The sequence below is a fragment of the Nyctereutes procyonoides genome, unplaced genomic scaffold, assembly GCF_905146905.1.
Source record: "Nyctereutes procyonoides isolate TBG_1078 unplaced genomic scaffold, NYPRO_anot_genome, whole genome shotgun sequence".
Taxonomy (NCBI): Eukaryota; Metazoa; Chordata; class Mammalia; order Carnivora; family Canidae; genus Nyctereutes; species Nyctereutes procyonoides.
In genome coordinates, this window is record NW_026575043.1 from 17,896,136 (window position 1) to 17,908,918 (window position 12,783).

At 36.5% G+C, this 12,783-nt stretch overlaps 1 long non-coding RNA gene across 2 annotated transcripts in view; it reads left to right on the top strand.

Moving 5' to 3' along the window:
• The first annotated feature begins 3,295 nt into the window (after positions 1 to 3,295).
• LOC129508096 (uncharacterized) overlaps positions 3,296 to 12,783 on the top strand; it is a 43,318-nt gene continuing 33,830 nt past the window's right edge. For both annotated transcript variants that reach the window (XR_008664131.1, XR_008664130.1), the window contains exons 1-2: positions 3,296 to 3,402; positions 12,652 to 12,744. This is a non-coding gene — a long non-coding RNA (uncharacterized LOC129508096). The remainder of the gene's footprint in view (positions 3,403 to 12,651; positions 12,745 to 12,783) is intronic.

The window sequence follows — 12,783 nt, forward strand, 5'->3', positions numbered from 1 at the left end:
TATCAAGGCTGGAAATATGAATTGTCAAGTTAAGCAGTGGGAAAATTCTCAGTTACAATGATGTGATGGTATTTGGAGAGGCAAACCACACACCTTCCTAGCCTGTGGCTCCAGCAAAAGAGACTGGAAAACAGAATTATATTAGCATGCATTAGCTATTAGTAGCTTTATTTGGTAAGCTATTAGAAAAAGAAATGACCACAGAAAAGACTTGCAACTAATTTTTATTCAATAAATAAATGGCTGTCTTTGTATATTAAAGATTAAAGTAGGGGTGCCTAACTGGCTCAGCTGGCAGGGCACGCTCAGGGTCCTGAGTTCAAGTCCCACACTGGCCATACAGCCACTTAAAAAATAAATTAAAAAAAACAAATAAAAGATTAAAGTAAAGCATTAAATCTTTTACAAATATATATAAAACGAATGAATAGGATATATACATATATATGTGTATGTGTGTGTGTGTGTATATATATATACATACATACATATTTTATATTTGACTGTACACATAAAAATGAAAAGGAATAAGGATGCATCCAAGAATGTTAAACTTTGAAAAGCTGGAAATACTTAGGGAATAAGATTTTTGTTAATTGAGTCAGTAAAGAGCTGAAAATACAACTACATGACAAAGTTTAGATTGAGCCAGACCCTCAACCCCAGGCTGAAGGCCCTAAGGTAGATGTCATTGACTTGAGGGGGAAAAAATAATGAAAAAAGAAAAGAAATAAATCAGATATAAGAATGATGTCTAACAAAGAAGTGTAGGTGTTGCTACTGGCACACTGAGCTAAGTGCAAGCAAAGAGATGAAAGTCTTAGTAATTTTAAAGGAAATCATATTGCCAAAACAACTAGGAGGGAAGACTCAAAAGTCTTTGCTTGATTAGGTTTCTCTTTATCTGTTTATTAATTTATTGATGTGGCCTTTTAAAAACAAAAAAGCCTTCCCTGAAATTCTTTGAAATTTAGGAGGTACTGTTTATTTATACATTCACCTATTTGACAAAATGTTGATATACAGTTTTGAATCTCTTGTCAACCAAATATGTATCACATATATTTTACTGTAAATCTATGTAAAAGATGTTTATTTGTGAATTTGTATCTTCATTACTTTCTTCCTTTGATCGCCCCCACCTTCAAGGCATAAATGTTGCAAGACATAAAGAGAATATTCATGATTGGAGTAGTATCTTCTCTTGGTGAGGTTTTTAGTTTAAGCCTAGATATAGGCTCCTCTCCTTCTCTGAATGCTCATTTCTGATGAAATAGCAAAAATAGAAAATATACTTTTATTTATTTTTAAGACTTTTAAAAATGTATTTATTCATGAGAGACACAGAGAGAGAGAGGCAGAGACACAGGCAGAGGGAGAAGCAGGCTCCATGCAGGGAGCCGAATGCAGAACTCCATCCCAGGAGCCCGGGATCGCAACCTGAGCCAAAGGCAGATGCTCAACCACTGAGCCACCCAGGTGCTACCCTTTTTTTAATTTTTTAAAAGCCTTTGGTTGAGCATTAAAACAACTCTTAAGCCACCAAACTCATACAGAGAGGAAGTATGCAGCAAAATACTCTAGAGCCCTCAACACCCACTACAAATGTGGCCATGCCATATAACAGACCAGCAAGAACTTCCCAGAGAGCAGAACCAGAGGCCACAGAGAACAAGGAAGTTCCTCTCTGAGAGCAAAATTGAGTTGTAATCAAGGAACATCCCTCACTGCCAGGACTTCATAACAGCTGTCCAAAAGGATTTCATCATTACTGTGGACCAGTGATTACTGTGTATAATGCAATTTTCCATTTTCTGAATGGGGTATTTATTACAGTCATCCTGTCTCTCTTCTACCACGCATGTTGGCTAACATGGGGGAGATAGAGAACTTGCAACTAATTCAGCCATCTACTAAATAACTGGCAATCTTTGCAGATTAAAAGATTAAAGCAAAGCATGAAATCTTTTTTTCAAAAAACACATATATAAAGTGGATTACTCTGAAATATATTTTATATTTAGCTTATTTTCCAACAGACAGTTGATAATTTTACTTTTTAATGCTCTAAATGATGTATAATGTCAGGAATTTCTAAGTCAGAAGACTGCAATATTTTCACATCATCCTTAGTGAAAAGCTTTCTGATCAAGGTCTTCATTATAAGACTTTTGGCTATTTTGCTTGTCTTTGCCTCTATCAACTTTACCTACCAGCAATATCTGCCCAAAGACTTCCTGATACCCTTTCAGGCCCCACAGTACAGTATAGGTAAAAAGGAGCTTGTAGCTAAGGAAATAGTCCACCGCCTTAATCTATCTTCCCCCAGAAGTGGACCCTGAGACAAAGATTTAAGTCCTCAGAGTTTATGTGGAAGGAGACTGTAAGAAAAAGAAAGGAAGGAAAGGAAGGGAAGAAAGGCAATAAAAGGTGCTTTATCAAGCAAGTTGCCCTTGAGTGACTACAGTCTTTTACAGCCTTGGGAAACTATGAGGTCCTCTAGAATGTGTACCTCATTCCCATTCCATCCATGGATGAGGGAACTCCTCTGGGTCTGCTCCTTGGTGGTGGTATTACCCCAGCACTCAGAGGCTGTTACATGCCCAGGCAGAGCAAGCTCCATGGGCCAGAAAAAGCCCTCAGGAAAAGAGAAGCAGTTGCCAGCAGCTGGAAGTCAAGCCAAATTAGTACAAAACCGGTGAGGAGCAGGGTGATGGTAATCTCATCTATACTAAGGAAAAGTTCTCTTGTTATGAGTTGTTTTGGAAGCTGGACATTGAGTCCATTTTAGATATACAGCCTGATGCTAGTTTGCTAATGATCTGGTGAGAGTAGTGAGAAACTACTCCCCATTTTATCTGAACCCTGAAAGGCAAAGACTTCTGGGAATAAGTCCTAGATAGAAGGTTAAAAGATAATATTTTCTGAATACCACCAGGAATGCTGATGGGAAAGCCATTTGAGATATTTTAAGCTAAGCTACTTCTAATTACATGTGCTTCCCCTGGCAGATTCCATAGTAAATAGAACAAATGTTGAACATTAAGCCTGAGTGAGAAGACTTTAGGATTATAAACCACCAAAGTTGGGAAGTTTTTCGTTCCTACAGCATAACTGGAAAAGATATCTTCCATTAGCCTCTTGAGCTAAACTCTCCACCCTCCTCTGCTATAGGAAGCCAGCCTGTAAAGAGTATACCAATGAGCTGTCTTGCCCTCTGGCTTCTGTTTGAGTTCAACCACAAGTGACCTGGCAGGAGATTAGAAAGAGAGAGCGAGGAGAGAGGGAACAGAGTATTTATAATCCTCTCTCTCTCTGTGGGGTCACTTTGATTTGCTGGTTTTCCCCCATAGAGATCATGGCTCCTCACAAGGTGATGACTCCACAAGACTCTCCTTCCAGGTAAATAAATCCCCTATTCAGGCCTATGGGTGGAAATAGGCTCTGCCGAATAGTGTTGGGGTACCTCTTCTTGATAGTTCTCCTATATCCCACCTACATCTTCATAAATAACTCCTTTATTAAATATTCCTTGAATTATTCTTTGGAATTAATCATCTTTTTCCTACTGGGACACTGACTGATACATTATTCTAGCCTATACCATCTGGTTTCATTTTTCTGTAATAAAACATCACATCGTTAACATGGCATTCTTCCTGAACCACTGTGGTTTCCACTGCGTTCAACCTTGCCAAAATCAAGGAAGAGTCTGGGAGATCTAAATTCCACTGTCATCTCAACATTATTTACACAATAGAACTCTTTCCCCAGACAATGATGTCTTTATGTCTGAGAGAGCAATAGTACCATCCAAATTATGTATCTGTTGCTCCACTGACCAACCTCAATCTATTTTTTAAATGCAGTATGAATTCTTTAGTACATCAGGGAAGTTTTCTAATGTTAAGATCTTTGCTATTATTTCTTCTTCATCACATTACCTCCCTTAATCTATCCTGGGGTTAATTTTGGTTTTGCTGAATGTGTTGAAAGGACCATCTCCATAAAAATAATATTTATTTGAGAATTGATTAGTAATTCCAAATACTGGTCTTAGCAAGAGGTAAGGACTGACATGCTTCAAGTATGTTATAAATTAATTCATTAAGTCAAGGTAAGAGGTGACCAGATTAATTATCTACTCAGAACCAGGAAAAACTTGTTTAACCTCACACTTCAGTGTTCAACAGCATCACCTAAGGAAAATTATGAAGAGATCTCAGATATATGCATTACAATCTTGAGAATACAGAGAAACTAGTAAATTAGAGATTATCATCTATGGAATGTGTTCAAAAGTACCATTTAACAAGCCTAAATTTAAAATTATTATAAGTGAAAGTAATTTTGCCATTATAGGTAATTTAAGTTTTACGTAAATTGGACTTACCAAACCATCTTATAGAATTCCAATCCAAGTTTCTTAGAGACAAATAGACATTTTTCTCCTACTGAAAATTACCAGTTTTTTCCCTTCTGATCATTGCTTCTTTATCCTTGAATCTTAATATTTATAGTGTTCCACAACTTAAAATCCTTTTCACATACAGTGGTAGTTCATCTAATAGTCCTTTGAGAATCTGATAACAATAATGAGCACTCTGTCTAGGACTGTGTACATGGGCCTATATACATGTACTACTGCATTGCAATAGTGGAGGGTTCACTGATTTCCTAAAATCTATCCAATGCTGAATAATTCCAGCAATTTATAGGTTAATCTTCACAACACTTCTATGAGGTAGGTTGTGTTATTACCATTTTTCAAATGAGAAGATTAAGCCACAAGGAAGTCAAATGATTTGTTCAAGTGAGGCAGAAGAATTTGGTGTTAAACTCAAACCTATCACTATGTCCAATGTGTTGTCCTTTGTCCCATGACTACCTCCTACTTCTGTTAGTGTGGATCAGCACCTATATTCCACTATAAGGCATTTTATATTAATAGGGTAGAATCAATTTTTATTGAATGAGAATTCCAGGATAGCTAAAGTTTTCTGAGCAAATGGGGTGACAAAAATCCCATCTGATCTTCAAATCATAGCCCCATTTTGATTTTAGATTCAGTTGAATCTCTCCTCTATAAAATTCATTCACTCAGAAAACATTTCCACTTTACCCCACAGTCTTGTACAAAGTTAAAAGCTAATGTATGTGCCTCAAACATAAATGTGGCTCTTATTTCAACAGTTTTTCCTTTCCTCTGTTTCCCTTTCAGCATTCATGCCCAACCTACCATCTCAGATTCTGGACCCACTGCCTTGACCTGTTGATATCTAAGTCTGGGTGTGGGGAAGAGAATAATAAAGACAACTGAGTACTCATAAGATGACCTGGTTCTAATGCATTTTGCCACTTATCACTTACCTTAAGTAAATCATTTATACTCTCTAAGTAATAATTTCCCCATCTGGAAATGAAGATGATATGGTCCATATCTATGTCTTAGGTTATAGAAAGTATCCAACAAGATATATTGCCTAAGAAAGTGCTTCAGAAATGCTTAAAGGAACATACACATTTAGGTTTCTATGATTAGCATCAGCAAAGATGCCCCCATCAGGAAAACCAGCATTACACTTCTTTAAAAGTAAGAATAGTGAGATTACACATCCAGAAAATTATTGCTCGTTGCAAATGTCCAGCCATCACTGTTATGTCCCACATGCTGGTGCTGCTTTATTACATGATACTGACCACACTGAGCTGACTCATCCAGTCAGCTTTGTGGAAGAGCTGATGTCCGGGTTCTCAAACTGAACATAAACCAACAGATGAGTCACTTAATAAACTCAGTGACCTTGCATTGTGCAGTGATCTACCTAGTGAAATTGTATGGTGGCTTTACTGTCTGGTATTAAATTACTACTTCATTATAAATAACACCAACCTAATAGTTTTTAAAAAGTAACCTTCAGTAACCTCTTTAAATAAAGAAGGGTCAATTATTTCTCAATATATGTGGGATTTTTGAAGATATTGTTGTATAACTTGTTTGGTAGATTTTTCAGAGTTTTTTTTTAATGTAGGAGGGCTTATTTTACCAACTTTCTTGCATTCTAATGGTTGAGTGAACAACACTGCAGTATATCTTTCAACACATAGCTTAAGACCTTCTGTAAATGAAGTCAGTAGAATTATATCACTTGAGTACAAAACGTGCAAGGCAAATATAAACTATGAGCAAAAATCAAATGGAGTCAGAGAAGACCTGTCAGCAACTGTTCTCCAGGATTGTAAAACCCAGCTGGGAAAACTGGCTCAGAATAAGCTGACAAAATAATGAAATTCCTAGTATTTTACAGATCCTTTTAAAGAAGAGATTAAGCTCAAATGCAATTCCTCACAAAGGCCAGGTTTATTATGACTTGATGCCTAACCTATGACTCTAAAGCAAATAATTACTGCAGTCATTTCAGTGACTTTTTAAAACATTTCATGGTTAGGTTCTCTTAGGTTGCAAATCTGTAGCAATTAAAATGTCTATGGATGAAAAAAAATGAAGGATAGTAATCTTAGACCTCAAACATGTATACAATTTTTTTTTACTTTATATTTTCTTTAGCAAATAATTTTTATCCTCTGAGCCCCCACTCAGTCCCATGGTCAAATTCAAGATTAATCAGTAAGTGCTGCATTTTCGAAGACAAGCCTGAAGGTTTTTCTCTACTCACTCATTATCCCAGGGGTGCTATCTCAGTTTCAGGGGATCTAATAAGTACTAGAGCATCAGTGGAGGTGGGAGGATGTCTGACTCTGAACCATCACTTTGTCACCAAGATCAGATGTTAAGAGATTGACACTTTATCTTATTTCTCACCGTTGGTATCTAACTATATTGCAATGTGCCCATTCCCACCAGATCTTAGATCCTTGCTCCATGCAAGTCATTTTCCATCCTCAAAGTCTCTGCTAAGAGCCTCCTTCAGGTTGGTCAGCTGTCTCTCTCTCCTCTAGCTGTGTGGCCCTCAAAAGAGGGGCAGAGAGAAAGAATGTCATGTAGAATGCATTATGTTGTTGTATAGAGTTTAGAAATGATTTTTACTAAAAAAAAAAGGAAAAAATGATTTTACTCTACAGGGGCTTGCAGTCCAAAGAAAGCATTAGCTTAATATTTTTCAGTTTTTCTTATAGTGACCATATCAAGTTTTACCTATGGGAGTATGGGCTTTGGATTCAAATGACCTGGATCAAATCCAAGCTCTACCACATGGAAGAGTTTGAATATCAATACAACAGTTGAATAATACATCAATACATCAATACAACAGTTGAATAGTACAGCAGTTGAATAATAGCTCCCTTGTAGGGTTATTGCACAGACTATAGGATAATAGATATAAAAATAATTAAAAATTGTCTGGTGTACAATAACCTCTAAACAAATGATACAGATTGTCATTATATCTCCTTCTCTCCATTCCCTCCTTCACCTCCTCCCACTCATAGAAACGTGCTCATTTCGACACCTCCAGTGAAAAAACAGGAGAGTTAACATTGAGTTAAATAAGTGGGACACCACATTGGTCAAGAGAAGACATTTTTACACCATCCCATGTGTTGTTCACAATCCTGTCACATTAGCTTATGGGTGTGCTACATTCCTATTGCCCTGCAAAATAATTCTCCAAATGTCTAAAGGACATTCTTTCAATATGGACACAGAAGGCTGATATTTGGATCCAGCCATTTAAACCTATTTAATTTCATAACCACAAGCCAGAGTTGGATATTTTAAGTAAGAAAGGAGATCAGCATGAATTCTATCAGCTTTCAACAGTTTCCTTTCCTCAAAGTAACCAATTTTAAATCCAAAGTACTAGTTCTTCCTATGTATTATAATGAAAAAGCTCCAAAGACTAAACCAATCCCAAATCACCTCATGGGTAACTAGCCCAGTAAGTTAATTACAGGATTCTTTGTTGCTCTTTTTTTTTTTTTTTATTGTGGGTAAGAGTTCTCGATGCAATATTTTTGGTTAATTGAAGATTTTCTTTAAAACTATGCAAGACAGTCAGCAAATAGTGCATTTATGTATGTAATAGAAATGGTTGTAATATATCATTAAGGCACTCCAGGGCATGTTTTATTGGTTCATTAATACAGTACATGCCTTAGGTGTATTCAACCACTCGGGGCCTATATTAATGGACCAATAAAATATACCCGGGAGTGCCTTAATGCCACCCTAATATGGCTAAGTTTAAATTAATTTTTTCAGGCTTATCTTTTTAAAAATCATTTTTCCCTACTTGGGAAGATAGATTCCTTTAGAGGGGGAAAAAGTTCATGTGATAGAATAAGAAGAAGCAGGATAATAAAAAAAAATTTTGTCCCATCAATCTTCTAAAATGCTCCATCCTTTCAGATAGTTCCATTTCTAATCTTCTACATTCTACTTCCAGTGTCTTCCCACATCGTCCATGGAAATCAATAATCTTATGTCTAGGAGCAGGAATATAAGAACTATTTATTCTTGGAAATGCAGATCAATGCACCAGCAAATGTCATGTCTAGCTATAAAAGCCAATCGCCTTGCAGTACACTATCTGATTGGGACAAATGTTTACCCAGATTTAAGGACCAGCTTTCCATCTAGCTCCTATCTCCTTGTGTAATCAAGGAGTCATGCTTCCCTCCAAAAAGGAAAATGGTCTTCCCAAGTCTCTCACATGATACTTTTCTTTCAGCTTTACAGAAGTTCTTGAATTCCACCTTGGTCCATAGATGAATCTTCCTGATAGCAGAAGTTTGGGGAAGAAAGAAAAAAAACATTGAATCCAGCCGAATTAAAATCTTGATCTTACCTACCTACTTGTTCTGATACTGATATGAAAGCTTCCAGTTTCTCCTCAGCAAAATGTGTATAATAATATCTATCTCATAGGAATAGCGTGAATGTTAAATAATTCATGTAAAACACTTAGTGTAATGCCTGGCACATAGGAACCACTGGACAACTGGCAGTTTCTGTTATTAACCTCTGAAATGCTACCGAAGAATGCATAGTTGAACAGCATGAGCTTCCTGAAGAAACTCTGACAAATCAAGCATCCAGTATATGAAAAGCAGATCTCACTCCTTCCTTTCTTTTTCTTTTTTCTTGTGACCAGTAAGACACATGATCTTTAAAGGATACCTAAAAAACAAATGGAGTGTAATCCAGGGCTTACAAATGTCATAAATAAGCCCTACTATGTGGAGGTGGGGATGGAATAACAATACAATACAAAATAGATGGTACATGCCCCCTAAGTTTTATTTCAATTTTGGACATAGTTGAACAAAGCTCTGGAAACAAGACTGGTCAGAAAAGGAGTCAACCAGGCAGTAGGATCTCTATAGGGCCATTTGCTTAGCGAAGATGGAAGTAAATATTGAAACTGGCCATGATGGGTTCAGAGGGAGAAGTGGAAGCACTGCACACTGGGGAAAGGGACCAAGGGAGGGATGACCACACTGGTAAGCTTTTGACAGACAACCTTCATGTGAGAGAAACCTTGTGGGGCACAAGCAGGGGATGCAACAGGGCTGGACTGTGGAGGACTCTGGCTTTGGTGATGGAAGACTGATACAGGGATTTTGATCAGGGAACGTCCTGAAATAAAAACAGTAGTTTTAAAGATATGCTCACTACTGTGCTGTCTATGAACTGGAGTAGAGAGAAATGGCATTGGAGAGACCAGCTGAGACAATAGTATCCAATTCCATGGTTAAAGTCAGAGGGACCTGAATAAGGAGCTGAAAGGAAAAGGGAAGAATAATTGTGAATGCTAATTTTTTCGTGATAAGCATTTGATTGTGGTATGCAAGGGAGAGGAAAGAGTCAAAAAAAAAAAAAAAAACCCAAGAGGCTTAAGAAATGGGAGGATTGAATAACTATTTGCTCCATTCGATTTGCTTACATTCAATTTGCTTTGCTTGGAATAATTTTCCAAGATCTCTGTGAGCCTCACATGTTCCTGAGTAAGAATAAAACAGGAATGAGGCCAAATAAATACTGTAGGAAATACAATAAAAAAAGTACATCCCCCAACAAAGGTGGGTCAGTCAGTTGCATTAATTTTATCCCTAAAGAAAAACACACTCTGTCAATTGTCACAGCCCGAAGTATGGCAAAGCTTGAACGCACCGTTGAAATGTTTCTAGGCATCATGCCATGCTCCTCCATTTTGCCAAAATGGTTCCCTTCCTCTGAACACTGTCTTCTCCTTTCCATTTATGAAAATAATATCTACTCTTTGAGCCCAAATTTATTCAAGAAATTTTCCCTGCCTACTCAAACACTCATTGAGCTCTGCCCTCTTTTCTTGAACTTCTGGAACCCTTGTTGAATTAGCTGCTTAATTAACACTTAAATATTTCTCTCAAGGTGATTGTGCTATAAAATACAGTATCCTCACTTATTAATTTAAGTAAAATATTAATTTGTTAGTTTGAAGTTACATATCACTATGAGCATTGACTGTAAAGGAAATGATCATAAATATCTGATGGTTTTTTTGGGGAAATTTATGCAATTATTTGAGCAGTTTAAGAAAATATATGCCTTATTTGTTCACATATCTGCCCCAACTCAAAGTGACAAGGCCAGGGCTATCCTATTGACAGCTCCCAGGGGTGAGCCCTGCATACAGCCATGGTGGAGTAAGCTGGGGCATGAGCGTAAGGAAGATCTGGCCCATCTGAGTTTATACAGAGTAAGAAAACTCAGAACTTCAAGAGAAGCCAAAATCCATTAAGGAGAGCAATGAGTAAAAGCTAGAGAGAACAAAATCTGAACGTGGAAGCCAAAGAGCCGGAGGCAGATCAAAGCTGGGGTATATTGCCAAGAGTCAGAACTGGAATTAGTGAGAAACCCAGTGATAGCGTATCAGTCCTAGTGTTGAAAATTGCAAGCAATTGCTTAAAAATAGCTTGGAGTATCTGAGGTTAGACTTAATCATATTGAGTAAAGGATATTTTTCTAATTTTTCTTGACACCTAAAATCTATCTTCAAATTTATTTGTGTTATCCTTTGTATTTTTGGACACAACCCCAAAGACGGTTAATTGTTAACTTCAATAATTTGTGCCAAATTCATATTTCTAATATTTGGAGTTTCTATACATGTCTTATTCATAAGTTAAAATTTTTCACTATCTATACAAATGTAAAAAAAAAAACTTTACCTGTCATCTACAAACTTTGAAGCTGACAACATATTTTAGTGATCATTGCACAGGATTCATTCATAACAGAAAACAATCAGATAAGAGGTGGGGAATTTTATAGATTTCCAAGCACATGGCTCAAATTTAATTATCAAATAAGAATCTCCAAGTAAATTCCAGTTTTGCAAATAGCTATTCAAGACTATCTCATAGAACCTGAAATTTTCCCCCAATTATTAACTTAGGCTCAAAAAGTGTATTTGCCACAGATGGTCTTTTACACTACCATGGAAATAATTGTTCCAATCTTTCTGGAAGGCAATTTGGCAATTCATATTAAAAGCTTGCAAATGTCCTTATCCTTTGACAGAGAAATCCTGTTGAGCTGTTTGTGAATTTTTCCCAAAGAAACAGTTACAAATGTGTACAAATATGTCTCCACAATAATTTTCATCACCTCAGTGTTAATAATAGCTGGACCAACAAAAAAATTCAAAGGTATAAAATAAGAGCTTGATTAAGTAAACTATGAAAAATCCATACAATGAAACTAAATAGCACAAACAAAATCATTGTGGGAGAACATATAATAAATATAAATGACAGATTACAAAATAATAAGAAAAACAAGTTACAAACAATATATAACATCCAATTCTCTAAAAACAAAAGAGAAAGAGTAGGAGAGAACAAGTTAACTCAAACTATTAATATTTTTTATCTCCTGTTTTTAGAAGACAGTCGAGTTCCTTCATATGATGTAAAAGATGCCCTGTGATCTGATTCTGACTTGCTGGTCCAGCTTTTTCTGTACCACTTTCTCTTTTGCTCACCACTCTTGGGGCATTTGACCTTCTGGGAATATGCCAATGGCCATTCAGCCTCAGAGCCTGGCCACTTGCAGTTCCTTCCATCTAGAATGTTCTTCCATTCACCACTCCCACACTCTTACTCTGGCTCTACTCAGACCTCACAGCATACCACCCCTGGAATAGCTCCCCATTTTATGCATCCTAGGAGAAGCTTGGATTCTGTTTTCATAGCATTGGAGTCTGTTGGAATCATATCGTCCTTTTCATGACTATCTGTTTAATATTTGTTATCTCTAATATTCCACAAACTCAATAAAGGAACAAAATCTGTATTGTCCATATCAGGCACTCAAATTGTTATGAAATGTATATATGTATGATAAGTAGAGGGAATTATGAGCATTATTTACGTTGTCATTTTAAGTTTTTATAACAAGCATATATAACTTCTGTAATAAAAAAAAAACCCAAAAGTCTAATCATAAAAAAATTCTACGTGAAATATTCTAAAATTAAAGAACATCAGGTTTGGAAATGTACTCGAATTATTCAGGTTGTATCAACACCCCAATTTGCTCACTATATAAACTAGACCATGACTTTAAAATCAGGATTTTACATACTGAAAACTTGTCATATATTTGAGACTTGAATTTTTTATATTTTTCACTGCAATCATTAGAAACTCTTCAGAGTAAGAACCTAAATACCAAGCAGGAAGTCTCTGCGTGGATGGTGAGAGGAATTTTGCCTTCAGTTAACCAACTACTTCTCAGTAAGTACTACAGTAGGAATTTCGTGGGTCAGATAAAAA